Source organism: Mauremys mutica, unplaced genomic scaffold (assembly GCF_020497125.1).
Source record: "Mauremys mutica isolate MM-2020 ecotype Southern unplaced genomic scaffold, ASM2049712v1 Super-Scaffold_100120, whole genome shotgun sequence".
Taxonomy (NCBI): Eukaryota; Metazoa; Chordata; order Testudines; family Geoemydidae; genus Mauremys; species Mauremys mutica.
Window position 1 is genome coordinate 576,217 of NW_025423273.1, and position 13,100 is coordinate 589,316.

A 13,100-nucleotide genomic window follows, 5' to 3' on the forward strand; every position below is an offset into this window, starting at 1 on the left:
GGGGTGGGAACTTCCAGGAAGGTTGGTCTGGGTGGGAGAGGGCAGGAAATCCCCAGGGTGGGGGACAGGGAGTGACAAACCTGCTGGGATTTGTTTACTGTGAGGCTCCAGCATTTCTCAAGTGTGGCCACCAGGGGCTTTTATTGTGGCCACAGCCTCCCGGGCTGTAATTGACGGGGAGTCGGGGGCAGCAAAGCAGCGGCTCTTCCCCCGGGCTGCCTGCAGGGGCTGGTCCCTACCCCCTTCCGGAGTCATAAACACGGCAGGAGCAGGCAACCAGTGGGAGTTCCCCACCTTCCCACGTGCGGTGGGGCTCAGGCTTCAGGCTTCTGCTGTGGGATGGTGGCCGGCAGGCTCAGTCAAGATACATGGAACGTAGGCTGGGTGGGGAGAAGTCTGTGTAACTCATCCAGTTATTGATATACATGTGACCTCAAATATTACCAATCTGTGTTCCCCCCCCACACACACAATGCCCCCCCCAACCAACCATCTCCCAAACAGACCCTCAGTCCAAAACGCATTTGTCCTTCATATTGTTGAAAAGACTCACAGCAAACAGAAGAATTCCAGTTTTTAAAACAATCCTCCAGCAAGACAAAGAAACTCACATCTGTAGCTTAGAAAACATTCCCAACAAATTTTAACAATATGTTGTCATGAAGAAACCAAAGAGCTAAAGACACCTGATTTTTCAACTACTTTTAAAAAAAAGCCTTCTCAAATCAGCATTTTTAGAGTGAAACTTTTTCTGCTTTTCTAACCACACAGTTCTCCCCAAAAGGAGAGGCACTGGTCCTGGAGACACTGCAATACCAGGTCAATGCATGGGGTGGACAGAGCAAGCTCCAATTCCATCCCCTTGTTTCAAAAATCAATTTAACATACAGTCCTCAAATAAAGGACCTATCAGATATTAAACTGATAAGAACAGATTTAAAGTTTATTAGAGAATATTTGAAAATAAACGATACAAAGTGTTTGAAGCGTCAGTTATTGTGTCATTGGGGGTAACATACAGGTTGTAGGGGGATGTTAGCGTTTGGGTATTGGATGGCATATACATATACACAGTCTGTCATGTCCCCAATGCGGGGTATACGGTGGGTGAGTTCAGGGCACAGCCAGCAAGCAGTGAGGGTACATCACTCATACAAACAGGTTATGGATAGTCGTGGGCATGAATAAATGAGCGGACTGGATAATGATGATAGGATGACCCTCACAGGGCAGAGTTCAGTTTGGTTGGTTCAGGGCTCAGGGGATAAGTCCAACAGGGGAAGTCTACAGGTCACTTCAGCCCTATGGGTGCGCGAAGCCACGCCGGCTCACTCTTGGTATTGACGGTGGCCGGTGACGTGCTCTGTGTAAATGTCTCTGGACCACCGAATAGCGTCCGAGACCATTAGGCGTCTCATGAGCTGCGCATAGTGACGGCCCACCCCACAGGTCCGCAGTACTCGTTCATTAAGGGGGTCCCAGGCGCCCAAGGTCCCAACGATCAGAGTGTCGGTGTGGACCTCGTAGCCCTTTGCTCGCAGGGTGTCAGCCAGAGGAGCGTACTTTTCGAGTTTGCGGGCTCGGGCTTGGCGGAAGGCCATGGTCCTATTCTCGAACGGGATCGTCACGTCGACGTGGATGATCTTTTTCCGGTCCTCGTCCATGACGACGATGTCCGGGCGCAGCGGGCTGTCGGTGCCGGGAATGGCACGATTGACAGCAATCTCTCCCAGGTGCAGGGCGATAGCCTTCACCAGGCGGTCCTGGACGGCGTTGTGGCGCAGCTGCCAGGCTCTGCCGTGGGGCTTGCAGCTGCACAGGATGTGGGGCAAGGTCTCCATGGCGTACCCACACTTCCGGCAGCGTTTGTCCGGGTTCCCGTGGTGGATGGCTCCGTTGAGGGGGACACAGTTCAGCTGGGCGCGGTGTATGAACCGCCAGTCGGCGAAACGGATGAAGCTGCCAGAGGGGAGGAAGTGGTTACTGGAGTCCCACTTGCTGGTGACCTCGAAAGCCTTGCCCTGGTCCGGCTTTTTCTTCAGGGTGTCCACATAGAGCGCACGGATGATAGCTTTCAGCAACCTCTCCAGCATGCCTCTGGCTCTGGGGCTGACGATGGTGTTGCCCTCCGTCCCGATATGTGGCACCAGGACTCCTAGCTCCTGCCGTTCCTCGCTCCACACCCATCGGCAGCCCAGTCGCTTTCCCAGTCGGCAGACTATGCTTGATCTTAGCTCCAACAGTCTCAGATGCTAGGCAGCCACTCTTCCCCCACTGTTTTCTACTTCAGCACGAGGAGCTCCCGGACACACACTAAATACCATTCACAAGGCTTTGATAACTAGGTAACTCGAAGTGATGATCACTTCCCCAAAATGACTCCACTGGAAGAATTCAAAGCAAGAGCCCTTAACACACAATTCTGTTCAAAGACAGAGACGTCTTTCAGCCTCCTTCCTCTTGCTGGTTTCCCTGTATGCTCCTAATTTGCATAAACCCACCCACTGACATGTGACTAACAATCTCTCACTGTTAACTCTTACAGCAAAACAGGCCAAAGAAAGCCTATGCAAGCGCTATACTGCAGCCCTAATGCTCTTTTCTGCTCCTTCTCAAACGTACAGTCATCAGGCACACACAAGAGTTTTGCTTCATACCAGTCCAGTTCCTTGTCTAACCACTGCACACATATGGTATAACCCTACCCTGAGCTGATTCCCAATTTTTGCGCTCAATCCAGGAAAATGAGAATTGAGAGAGAAGCTGTGCAGGGAAGTCTTCCTCATCTTGCACTCCACTCCCCAAGGGCCTTTCAGGGTCTTCTGTGGACTTCAGGTTCCATTTGATTGCCAAGGTTTATGGTCTTATTAATTAGCCATCTCCTAATGCAAGGATGCTACATGTCAGACTAAAGATCCATTTTCCAAAAGAGCTGAGAAACAGAACTAAAGCTGAGCATGAGGTGTACATTTCCCTGAGCATCCAGAATCTGACTGTGCCCTGGCAAGTTCAATGCTTCCAAAAGAAATCAGAAAATAAGGAGCCCATCAGGTTCTCCTGCTTGCACCCAGATCTAGTCAATCTGCTGGGAAATAAGGAAAAGGTGATGAATAAAGAAGTCAGGAAATAACAAGGAAATGAAGAGGTTTGTCGAATGGGTTTCTGTCCAATTTACTATCTTCTCAGCTACCAATCAAAGTTAAAGACCTAAAGTCGACCTATCAGCATAAGTACAGGTGGTTGGATGGAAATTAAAAGGAGCTGCTGTGGCAAGTGTTAGGAGCCTGCAAGCAGCATGCAGATCGTTTAAAAACACTGCAATTAGAGGCTGTGACAAAGTTCCTCCTCTACCTTGGTGGGTCCTGCGCTTATTGGCAGATTTGCTCACCTCAGGGATCTTCCCCTCTGGTAGAACCCACAGTCTGGGTCAACTCCTCCTGTGTCTGATCAGGAGTTGGGAGGTTTGGGGGAACCCGGGCCCACCCTCTACTCCGGGTTCCAGCCCAGGGCCCTGTGAATTGCAGCTGTTGTTGGAAAACCATAGTGCTAATGAAGCCTTTTTGTATTAGGCCTGAGTAAACCAAAGTTATGCTATGCTTGCCCAAACCGTGTTGGAAAGCTTACAGAACTTATTAGACTGAAGGCCGTGTATTTACCTATGTCAGCTATTTTGCTTATCAGCTTGTTTGGCTCCCCAAGTGTATGCAGCTGCATTCACATGTATGCATCCAAAGTATCTAGTACAAAGGGTCAACGGATGTATCTTGTGTCCCCTTCAGAATGACAAATGTATCCTCAACAGCTGTATGTATCTTGTAGCCCCCACAAAATGATATATGTATCCTGTGTACCCAATTATCCCCTAACAGATACATGTACAGGTTCTACAGGTCAATCAAATGACGTAGACGAACGTAGGCTAAGTTGTTTGTTACTGATTATAAAAGGGGACCGTCCGGGTTTGTGGGGTGTGTCTCTCTCTGGCACTAGCCGGGACGAGAACACCCGCTCAGCTGACCGATCAATAAAGGGTGTGGTACTCGTCTTCCTGTCTCCGTGCCTCCTTGGTGTAATTAGGTAAGCTCCAGGGGGAAACGAGCCCTTTTGGCTAACAAATGGCGACTCCAGATGGGACTTCTCTCCCTGTAGGGGGCGTGACCGGCGGCCGAGGACAGCTCAGGAGAGTGGCCACCTTGAGCTATTGGTTTGCTCGAGCTCCGGGTCGCCGCAATCGGCCGGGACGGCTACGCCCCCTCCATAGAGAACTCCAAACAACACGGAGGCAAGACAGTACCAGAAGAGGGGAGTCCACCTGCCAGACGTGGCCACTCCGGGCGTGGTAAGTGCGTTACCTCCTGGGTTTTGAGGATTAACACCCCCGAAGTGCGGGTTGGACCTTGGGCCCCTAACAGGTTTTTGGTTAAGATACCTAGGTACAGCCACGGCTAATGAATAATTCTGTTAACTCCACTAGTTCGGGGGCCGTGCCGAACGACTATGGGAATGTGACTACTATGCTGTTGTTTTTATTCCTGGTAGGGGTACTTTTGTTTTTCGTTATATTGATGTACTGGAAGCCGAAACTGTGATAACCGGGTCTAGGAGTGTGTGAACCCATCTTCTCTCCCCCCTTTCCTTTCTGTGTGGGCTACTGACAGTCTGGTCGTCTCACTGGATGCGATCGGAGTGGGCGGCGCCGTCTCCCGGAGACTGGCCGACGCTCTTTGCTGAGGGGAGGTGTGGGAGAGTCGTGGTCGTCTTCGTTAGTCTCTCCTGTGTGGGTGCCCTGTGGGAGAGATCCTTGGTTTACGAGCCGCTAGCGCAGACAGGACACCCTCTCTGCGTGTGTAAGTAGAAAATGGGTAAGGGACAGTTTAAACATTCCACCTCACCCCCTAAGGGTACCCCAGCATATTATATGTACGTACATTATGGTCCTAAAACCTGCAGGTATTTAGAGAATTGGAATCTTTATACGCGTGAAGATCCATCTAAACAATGCCCATTAAAAGGTACCTTTAATCTAGATAAGATCATATATCTCAGAGGAGCTTTTAATCACTAAAGAAAAGCCTCTGACACAGTGTGAGCAATTTGTCTAAAAACGGGTTAATTTAAAACTCAGCTTCGCCCAGAGATAAAAAGAGAAAGTTGTTTTATGCTCAAGGTCAAGAATCAGTACAGACTATGTTAAGTACAAAGAAAAACTGCTTTCAGCCCCAGCTGGCTGTGGAAAAATAGAGACAGGCAAACCAAAGGCAGTACAAGTTACAGAACTGAGATTACATTTGCAAAGCTTAACTGTTTGGTGAGATCCAACAGTCTGACTTTGTGACGGATGCCGGTGCTGGTGTGGCTTGGTGACACTGGAGAAGCCACAGGTAGCTGACCTGGACTGGAATCTCTGAAAGAGACACCGCAGGAGATTCCAGGGTGTAAAAGAACAGCCCTCCCAAGAGCGGAAGCATGTTGGAAATTCTGAACAAGCTGTATACAGGATAATCTCCCGTCCACCTATTCCCCTTTTCTGAATGTTATATACAGACGTGGCCAGTCTGGATATGTGTAAGTATGGGGCATTCATATTTTTTATGAGTGATGTGGAAGCGTTCCCAACACTCTCCATTGTTGTTTTATTATTTGTAATGAAGCTTTAAAATTTGGTTATATGGTGTGTTTTCTCTATCCTCCCCCACCGTCCTGCAGTGTCAGTTTGATCACCTGACATGAGGCATAAATTGGTAACAGAAATTTGTCACAGTTTGGTGAGCAATAGAGAATGGGGGAGCCCTGCAGAATTCACACCATCTATTTGTTTTACCCTTGTTATTTTATGTTTGTTCTGTTTGGTATTGTTGGTGTTATATGTTGAGGATTACATGATTAAAGGTGTGCCCACTCTCAGCCGCAGTAAGTCTGAGAACTGGAGAAGGGTTTAGCATTCCTCTCTCCACCCTGGTTGACCAGGAAGGGTGGCAGGTGGATCTACCCCCAGTCGTAGCAGGACTGGGCAATAGAGTAGTTGGAGAAAAGGAAAAAAATGTGTATTTGATAACTAGAATTGAGCAATTAAGAGCATAAATCATAAACCAGGGAGCAACTCAAACCTGCGCCAGGCCAAGTTGCAGGCCTTGAGACAGGACTTCCAGTTACAAAAGGAAGCCCTGGCTAAGCAAGTACCAGTCCTTTAGGGACTTGTTAAAATTTAACCATTTGTGCTCAGCATACGCCGTAACAGCAGTGTGTTTGCTACAAGAGGCAATTAAATAGTTAAACGCCAGTGGGCCATGCGTTTTGCCCAGGTGGCAAGCCTCACACGAAAGAACTCGGGTAGTCTTGTAAATAAAATGTTTTAGGGAAAAGATCAAAAGGGTGGGGGCAGAAGCCCATGAAAAAAAACGGTTCAGCAAAAAAAAAAAAAAAAAAAAAGGATCTGGCCCAGGCGGGCAGGCAACAGACAGAGAGCTTGGAGAACAGGTTGGAAACTTTTGAGGGTCTAGTGGAAGGAAGAAGTAAGTGAGTGTAAGCATGGGGATTTCAAATACTCAGGAGGATATTTGGAATGGTGATTTGAATTGGTAAGTGGCTGTTGGGAGCCAAGCTAGTGATATAAGGAAAGAGCAAGTGATTTGAAGGAGAGTGAAGAGTTAACTCTGTAGTTGCTGGAGGGAATAGTAGTTGAACTTTGTAAAAATGCTAAAGAGAAAAGTTCTTGGTGTTTTTTTTAAATGTTTGTAAATAAATTCAGGCAAAGAAATTATTAGATTGCAATCATTTGGCTATGAACAATTTTGTTGAATTAGCTAAAGAATCAGCAAAGAATCCTGTGGCACCTTATAGACTAACAGATGTTTTTGCAGCATGAGCTTTCGTGGGTGAATACCCACTTCTTCGGATGTCATGACTTGCAAGTCATGACTTGCATCCGAAGAAGTGGGTATTCACCCACGAAAGCTCATGCTGCAAAAACATCTGTTAGTCTATAAGGTGCCACAGGATTCTTTGCTGCTTCTACAGAACCAGACTAACACGGCTACCCCTCTGATAGCTAAAGAATGTATACAGTGCTATGTAAATGAAAATTTATTAGGCTCTAAGGCACTATAAGTGGTAATGTTTTCTTTCAGTGTTTAAAAGCAGGAGTTAAAAGTAAAAAGCAAGCCAGAAAGCATCTGTATTAATGCAAATTATCTAACTGATAAGGTAAAAGCCACTGAAACCTGGGCTGCCTATAAAACATATACAAGAAAATATGGGGTAATTCCCCTGTTTTGCCTAAAATCAACAAGGGTATTTGTATATTTTAAGCAATAATTGACTGCCCAGAAGGGGTAGACCTCTGTTTTTGTCTTTCAGATAATCAAAGAAAACTAATGCCAGCTAAACAGCATTCAACGTACCATGAGTTACTGGCACAGTAAAAATTATGTTTTGTGTTCTATGTTCTGTCTTGTGGTGTTTGTCTCGTGGCCAGAATTGTTGTGTTTAATATTTTCATGGGATGGTCTGATTTGAAATCAAGCGGAAGTGTTGGATTGAAATGCAGATACTTGTTTTGTTCAACTTAGAATACAAAGTGTTTGGATACATCAGAAAAATGTGATCTACTAAAGTCTAATACATTTTCTTAAGTAAGAGAAAGAAACTACATAGGCCAAATCTTTTAATTAAAAATTGTTATTAAAATTTGCATACTAACAGTCTTTGGAAGCACGGACATGAAAAGTTAACCCACTCCCCATATTGTGCATGGCATCCTTCTGGCTACCTCAGATTTCTAGCCAGAGGGCTGGGGATGGTGGAAAGCTCTTGAACTAGAAGTTGTATTGAATTAACTCATCAAAGTGGGTGTGCTTGTCCTGGCTTGTTGTTCCAAAGCTCTGTAATAAGGTTATTTTAGTAGAAGGGTATATGTGGCATACATTAAATAATAAGACTAATGTACTGTATAACAGCAATGTGTATGTGTTCATTGTTAACAAAAGGTGTATAAGTAAAAAGTAAAAGTTTCCTTTGTAGGTTAAAAAAAGAAGCCAAAAAGGGGAAAAGGAAAAAGAACGAGTTAACTGAGAAAAACTTTAATTAGCAAGCTCAGTCAAAAAAAAAAAAAAAAAGAGATACACTGACTTCGTTCAAGGACACTGTTCACAGTTAGCCAAGTTTTAACAACCAGAAAAGGGGGGCTTGAATATGCCCAACCAGCTGTAAAATCTGCAAAGACACTAATGCAATGTGTTAGGTTTCCTTTTTACACAGGTAAAGACGCACTACCCGAAGACCCTAGCAGCCCTGCCACTCCATGGAACCTGGAGACCGGATCAATGTACAGGTCCACCAACGAAAGACTGCTTTGGCTCCACGCTGGAAAGGCCCTTAGTGAGTCCTGCTGATTACCAACACCGCTGTGAAGTGCCAAAGACTGACTGCTTGGACCCATGATTCTCACTGCGGGGGGACCCCTCTACATCGGGAGGGTTCTCCTGCTGATGATTAGCCTATTCTTTCTTCTGGTTCGGCTGTGCTTCTGGACAGCAGGGAAAAAGGACAAGGTGACGTGCTAGCTAACCTCTCCACTGACACTGCCAAAGTCCAGGAATTCCTGACTAAAAAGGACATTGAGAACTGACCCTGGTAAAGAATCAAAGAATTATACACTGGCAGGAACAAACTTGTGGGACCCCTGCTTGGGAATGTGGTATTAATTGAATGTTGGGGTTTATTCTACAGGCTGCGCCCTGTGTTTTGGATAAATCCTTTAGTATGTCTTGCCCTCCCTAATTGGATTTTAAATGATATTGTCTTTATCCAGTTTTCAGATCACTTTTACATACCCAGATTGCTCACAAGGGGCTGCCATTAGATTAGCACAACAAAGAGCCTGGGCTATTTCCTATAGAAGGAAAGGGAATTGAGCAGATCCCTGTGGGCTAGGGCCAATATCTTAAAAGCCAAGAATATGATAAGAAATTGGGCCAACTAGAAAAGGCCACTAGCCTTATTTTTTGAAGCTCAGCTATCTTAAGTACTGGCTGGAGCTGGTGAGTTACATGTCATTTCCACCCGTAGTTCTACGACCCAGAAGTTACTGACAGTGATGGTATTGCATATCACTGAGGCTGGGAAGGCATTGCAGTGGGATCTAGTACGTTTAAAATTTCAGGATTTCCTCAATGACCAGCAGATGGCCATTTGGAGTGATCTTGAGCACCAGACTTGACCCACTGCCCTTACAGACATATCAGGAGTACCATCTGATCTGTGGTCATGAAGACATACTTGGACACTTTCTGGGTGGAAGTGTGTACATTTACAGTGCTCCTTCCAAGCATTTTGGCCCGGTTAGGGTGGGTGTGGCTCCCACATACCGAATCCTGCCGGGTCCATGGGGAGGATGCATATGGGACTAAATTATTCACCGAGACATCTGGGAAATTAAACCACTGGGTATACCTACCTGAGTTATAGTCAGTGCCCCGATCCCTTCGTTGTTAAATGAACAAGGTTCCACTCTTTTGTCCATGCATTCATTCCTGGGTTGGGGGTGACTAAGCTTAAAAGAGCAGTTGTAAATATTTCTGCAGAGCTTCATTGCTTTTTGGCCTCAAAGTGTGAGAAAACTCAGCCAAAAGGTTTGGTGAGTATTCTCAAAGGGGGGAGAACTGTTGGAAAACCATAGTGCTAATGAAGCCTTTTTGTATTAGGCCTGAGTGAACCAAAGTTATGCTATGCTTGCCCAAACCGTGTTGGAAAGCTTACAGAACTTATTAGACTGAAGGCCGTGTATTTACCTATGTCAGCTATTTTGCTTATCAGCTTGTTTGGCTCCCCAAGTGTATGCAGCTGCGTTCACATGTATGCATCCAAAGTATCTAGTACAAAGGGTCAACGGATGTATCTTGTGTCCCCTTCAGAATGACAAATGTATCCTCAACAGCTGTATGTATCTTGTAGCCCCCACAAAATGATATATGTATCCTGTGTACCCAATTATCCCCTAACAGATACATGTACAGTTTCTACAGGTCAATCAAATGACGTAGACGAACGTAGGCTAAGTTGTTTGTTACTGATTATAAAAGGGGACCGTCCGGGTTTGTGGGGTGTGTCTCTCTCTGGCACTAGCCGGGACGAGAACACCCGCTCAGCTGACCGATCAATAAAGGGTGTGGTACTCGTCTTCCTGTCTCCGTGCCTCCTTGGTGTAATTAGGTAAGCTCCGGGGGAAACGAGCCCTTTTGGCTAACACTGTCTATAGTGCCTCCTGTACTAGCTGTGCGAGGGCTACAACTCCCTGGGCTACTTCCCCCTGGCCTCCTCCAAACACCTTCTTTATCCTCACCACAGGACCTTCCTCCTGGTGTCTGATAACACTTGTACTCCTCAGTCCTCCAGCAGCTACACCCTCACCCTCACCCTCTCCCTCTCCCTCTCAGCTTCTTGCGCCTCTTGCTCCCAGCTCCTCACACGCACACCACAAACTGAAGTGACTCCTTTTTAAATCCAAGTGCCCTGATTAGCTCTGCCTTGATTGGCTGCAGGTGTCTAATCCTCCTGTCAGGGTGCGGAAAGCCCTAGGGCGGGTGCAAGGAAGTTTTGGGCCCTAGGTGAAACTTCCACCTTGCACCCTCCCACCCAGCTAACTGCGTCCGTCCGTTTCCCCCCTGCCCCCCCCCCGCAGCTAACTCAGCCCCCCACCCGGGGAGCCCCCCTGCAGCAACTACTCCCCCCATCCCCCCATGGCAGCTAACCCTGCCTGGGGAGACTTCCTCCCCACCCCACCCCCTGCCACGGCAGCTTACCCTGCCTGGGGAGACCTCCTGCGCACATGGGTGGCAAGTTTGTAGAAATTTTGTTGGTGCCCAGAACCCGCCCCCCAACTCCGCCCCCCCAAACTCTGCTCCCACCTGCCTAATGCTGTGGGAGGGGGCTCGGGAGGGGGAGGTCTGGGGTGCAGATCCTGGGCTGGGGATTAGGGTGCAGGAGGGGTGCAGGCTTTGGGATGGAGTTTGGGTGCAGGCTTGGGGCTGGGGCAGGGGTGGGTGTGCAGGAGGGGGTGAAGGGTGCAGGCTTTGGGACGGAGTTTGGGGTTGGGAAGGGGTATGTGGGAAGGGGGAGGGGTGCACCTTGTGGGGAGGGAGTTTGGGGATAGGAGGGAGTGCAGGGGTGAGGGCTGTGGGGCTGAGGATGAGGGGTTCATGATGCAGGAGGGGACTCAGGGCTGGGGCTGAGGATTAGGGTGCGGGGGGATGAGGGGTTCATGCTGCGGGGCGGCTCTGGCTGGGGCAGAGGATCAGGGTGGGGGGGGATGAGGGGTTCATGCTGCGGGGGGGCTCAGGGCTGGGGCAGAGGATGAGGGTGCAGGGGGATGAGGGGTTCATGCTGAGGGGGGGGTCAGGGCTGGGGCAGAGGATCAGGGTGGGGGGGGATGAGGGGTTCATGCTGCGGGGGGCTCAGGGCTGGGGCAGAGGATCAGGGTGGGGGGGGATGAGGGGTTCATGCTGCGGGGGGCTCAGGGCTGGGGCAGAGGATTAGGGTGCGGGGGGATGAGGGGTTCATGCTGCGGGGGGGCTCAGGGCGCGGGCTCAGGATTAGGGTGCAGGGGGATGAGGGGTTCATGCTGCGGGGGGCTCAGGGCTGGGGCAGAGGATTAGGGTGCGGGGGGATGAGGGGTTCATGCTGCGGGGTGCTCAGGGCTGGGGCAGAGGATTAGGGTGCGGGGGGATGAGGGGTTCATGCTGCGGGGGGCTCAGGGCTGGGGCAGAGGATTAGGGTGCGGGGGGATGAGGGGTTCATGCTGCGGGGGGGGCTCAGGGCTGGGGCAGAAGATTAGGGTGCAGGGGGATGAGGGCTCTGGCTGGGGTTGAGGGTTTGGGGCATTGGGGAGGCTCAGGGCCGGGGGAGAGACCCAGCTCCAAATATTGCTGGAGCAGGGCCCCCAGCGCTGAATATTCCTGGAGCCCGGGCACCGCACACAGATATAACCTGCTGCCCCTGCCTGCGGCAGCTAAGCCTGCCTGGGGAGCCCGCCCCAGCTCACCTCGGCTCCACCCCCTCCACTGAGCACGCTGGCATCGCTGTAATTCTCCTCCCCGCCCAGGCTTGCGACGCCGACTGGAGGAGACATGAGACTGGGCTGTGTGCTCGGCGGAGGAGGCAGAGCAGAGGTGAGTTGGGGTGGGGAGTGGTTCCCCTGTGCGCCCCCAATCCCCCGTTACTGGGGACAGCCCTCCCCGCGCGCCCCCCCCCCAGCTCACCTCCGCTCCACCTCCTCGCCTGAGGGGGCTTTTAGGTGCCTCCAACCACTAGGCGCCCTAGGTGGCCGCCTAGTTTGCCTAAATGGTTGCACGGACCCTGGTGTTCACAAGCATTGTGAAAATGTGCAATTCCTGCTCACACTGCACAGGGGCAGCACAGCTCTGGGGTTCTCTGGAATCACACAATAATGCTGGCTTTGTTCTCACAGCATCTGGAGCTTTTCACAGTGAGACATGGGGGTGCTGCAGCCCCCGCCGCAGCCCCCGGTCCCGCCCCTCTGCTTCTCTGCAGGGAACTTGTTATGCCTTGAGGGTGTGCAGGGAGACTGTGCAGGAGACCCAGGCCCACGCGCTGTGTTCGGGATTCATTTCTACTCTCTGGTCCCTCTTTCCAGGGCCATGTAATAAGTTTTTTTTTGGCAGAAGGGGGTTGTAGTGAAAGGAAGTTTGAGAAACCCTGGCATAGAGCCTCTGAATATGTCTAGACTTGCCTCCCTGGGGCAGATCAGAGACGGAAAGTACAGCCATGGAGACACCACACTCCAACCTTGCCTAGCAGGCAAGAATCAAACCTCCACAGAAAGACGCCCGTTGCTTTCTAACGCATCTCCCTAAGCCCTCAGCCACCACCACTTAACAAAGGGGCTTTTCTACACTAGGGTTCTGGTCTCACTGAAGGGTCATTTCCAATTGTTTGCTCAGACCAGCATTAGGGAAAATGGTGCCCTGGGCAAAGCTTGTACTTTGGCACTTCCCCATTGCCCCTGGACGATCCCCACTCCCCCTTTACCGCTAGCTCCTGCACTCCCAACCCTTGCACCTCCTTCACCCCTAACTCCTGCCCCC

General features: G+C 49.7%; 1 non-coding gene across 1 annotated transcript; it reads right to left on the reverse strand.

Moving 5' to 3' along the window:
* Positions 1-782: 782 nt before the first annotated feature.
* LOC123359420 lies at positions 783-968 on the reverse strand. Its single transcript, XR_006575861.1, has one exon. It is a non-coding gene; the product is annotated as a U2 spliceosomal RNA (small nuclear RNA).
* Positions 969-13,100: the final 12,132 nt, after the last annotated feature.